Here is a 3,392-nt window from a genome sequence, read left to right as displayed (position 1 = left end):
TGTTAAAGGAGGAAAAGCTTAGATTTCAGCCAAGACAAGTCAGGAGAGATGAGTCAACCAAAGTTATTTAAGAATATGAGTCAGAGGGCAGAAAAGACCTGATGTAATTTTCTGTGATATCTGTCGCCTCAGTAGCAATGTGAAATAGAACTACTGCGGAATAACTGATCAGAGATGGGAGAAAATCCCTTTTTTAATTGTTTCTTGCTACGTTCTGCTTGTGGTGCCCGGGGAGATTTGATAACCTCCTGCTGAGGCAGAAATGAGGAGGCTACAGCTGAGGACAAGGCGCTGTGCTGAGTCAGAGCAGGTGGGCGAGGAAAGGAGATGGAGTTATGTAAAAACTGCGGCTCTTCTAAGAATTTGCAGCAATGCCCCTGTCCTGCAGCTTGAAGAAGGTGTGCACAACACCTCAAGAAGTGCCTGTTCCGAGACTGGGGTTCGGGTGGCCCCTCCGCATGATTCACATGCCATGGGAGATGGTTGTGGGTGGGATTGTTCCCTGTGCAAAGGAGATGTGACCCAGGACGGCCAGACCTTGCCAGGGAGGGGACTCACATGTTGCTTGTGTAATGGATAACAAAAAAAGCAAAGTAACACAAAAACAGCAAGTGGTGCGTCAGTGATACGCTGGCAGGGCTTCACGTGGTCTTGGCTTGTCCCTTCTCTGTGGAAGCTGGCTTCGTAGGCTGTGCAAGCCTACACAGATCCTTCAGTAGCACTTGTTCCTGTAATGTGAGTCCTCTTCTGGCTGTATATTAACCCACTTTTACAGGTTTGTCTGTTCACCTCTCTGAGGCCTTGTCACTAGAAACAAGACATGGTGCTTTGCGTTCTTTGGGGAGGTTTTAGTCTCAACTGAAGTTCTAGAGAAGCCCTGTTGAGACTCTGGTGCCCCATCTGATCTCCCTAAAGCAGGCTGTCCCTGGGCAGCCTGTGGTGGGCTCAACCTCACCTGAAGCCGTATTTCCAGTTTTTCTCCCTACAAAGGGAGACAGGACAAATTGCAGACTGCTGTGGCTGGAAGACTTGGTGGTGTGTCCCTTGAGCCCTGGATCCTACTGTAAGCTAAGGCTGTCTTTTAGTACTACTTACTATCCCCACACTATTGAAAAGGGCTTTTTCTACATACTCATAGATGATGAGTAGGAATTATTTTTTCCTTCAAAGCTAAAAAGGTTTTACTCTCACCACATCAGCTAATTGCACACCTTGCTATGTTCTCTTCAAGTGACACATTTTTCCAGCAACCACTGCTTGGGATGGGCTGATTTCTGAGAGATTCATTAGTCTTGAAAGACGCCAGCTGCATCTCGTAGAGGATGGGAGATGACAAAGTGGCTGCAGGTTTGGGGGCTGGAACGAGACCACCTGGTTGAGGAGAAAATGCTGGTTGTGGAGAAATTAAATAATGGCCTTTGGGCTGCTGTGTGTGTTAGTTGTCTTGCCACCAGAAGCAATAGATGGTTTGTAAGGGGAATACATACCATCTTGGTATTTTTTGATTTAAACCTGCATACCTATGAGGCAATTGTTATATGCTTTTATTAGCTGATATTTTTGTATTTCCCAAGTAATTTTTCTGATTGGGTCCATCAGGAAATAGTGTCACTAAAAATAGTACTGCCCAGATGCACATAATTCATGCCTTAGTCACTGCTACTGGCAGATTAGGCACAGAAGGGAAATAAAATACCTTGCAAATGGGCGGCTGCTGTTCATAACTTTAATTAAGGGCTCTTAAAAACATATTTTTCCAGAAGTGTTTTTTACCTCACTTCCTAGAGCAGGTAATGACAGTGGGCTTGATTTCAATGGACATTTTTTTCCCGAGGATATAAGAGACTTGTGTTTTGTAAACTTTGCTCTCTGTAACGATGCTGTTACTGGACCTGAGCTGCTTTGTGTGCTCGTGTTCAAATTAATTTGTGGTTACTGGAGATTTGGCTGCTGAGAGCACCAAAGGGTGGGGAAAGGAGGGCTTTGACAGCAGGCTCTTTGAAAGCTGCTTCAAGAAAAATAAATTGTACTGTACTAATCCCTGCAGAAGGGAGCAGAATGTAGTATTTCACAACTTTTGCTTGGTTATTTTCCATTGTTTTTGTTACACAGGTACTGGGTAAAATTTGTTCTCAGTAGCTCATCAAGTTAAACATCTTCCTCTCTCCACAGATACAGTAATGGTATTTAAAAGTCGTTAGCAAATTGGATCCTGTACAGCAGGATGTTTTGATGTAGTCTCAAAATAAACCTTTGCATACACAGTTTGCAGTTGTGATTTTTTGTCTGCTACAAATAGCAAATGCTTTCCAAAAAGTATAGGAGTTAGAACATCTCAGATGGACAATAAGCTTAATTTTGGTATAAAAATTACTTCAGTGGATAGGTTATACTTTAAGTGGACTTGGGAGCTTGTTTTTATTTTTGCTGATATTTTTTGAGACTTTGTATGTGCTGGTTTGGTTGTTTTACCTTCAGCTTCTGTAAGTACCCATTTAGGTAAATCATAGTGAAAACAGCAGCGGTGTTAAACAAGTTATATTTACCCATAGCATCATTCTTGATTTTTTGATCATTACTTGATTTTTTGAATTCTTTAAACTTTAAATATAGCTGTGGCTAGACTTACGGTAGCGAGATTTTAAAAAAAGTTAGCGTTCTTGATTTATCAGTGTTTCCATTATGAAATGTAATGATGTGAGTGGTTGGGATGATGTAAGTCTCAGCAAATATATCTGTATCACCGTCTATAAATAGACTGCCAGCTATTGCGGAAAGCACTTCCTTGTACCAAGAGGAAAGGTTTTTTGAAAGAAACGAAACTTAGTACGGAGCTGCTGTATCTCAATAGACATTGTCACCCGCAGGGGACGTGGCTGGGTAACCCTTTCCCAGCTCTCCTCTGCTGCTGTAGGTTAAGAGGTTCTTCATAGCTTCACAGAAAGGCTGAGAAGGGTATAAATCTTTGGATTGGAGATGATCTCAATGTAACTTGCAGAATCAGACCAGCTGCCCGCCTCACCCAGTAACACCAGTATTAACACCAAAGCTATTTAATGGGGAATGCACTTTATACACACATGGTTGGGAAATGAGAACTGTCACTCGCTACGCTGCCCACAGTAGTTGCTTGTAAAACTGCAAAGTCTGTTTTGTGACGTGTAACCTCGGAAATCATAAGTCATCATGAGACGGCTACCTAGCTAAAATACATAATAAAATGCCCCATAAATGTGTTTTAAGATACAGCAACTTAACAATTCTAGTTAACGGCTTTATAGCCTATTGTTAATCATGGGAACAAACAGTCATCACGTTTTTACTGTGGCTTGTATGAAATTTGATTGACATCATTTTGGGGGGGGGGGGCATGGGGGAGTGGAGTGAAAAAT

Source organism: Calidris pugnax, unplaced genomic scaffold (assembly GCF_001431845.1).
Source record: "Calidris pugnax isolate Ruff unplaced genomic scaffold, ASM143184v1 scaffold32, whole genome shotgun sequence".
NCBI classification, from domain to species: domain Eukaryota; kingdom Metazoa; phylum Chordata; class Aves; order Charadriiformes; family Scolopacidae; genus Calidris; species Calidris pugnax.
The sequence above is the reverse complement of the archived record's forward strand: the minus strand, read 5'-3'. Positions refer to the sequence as shown.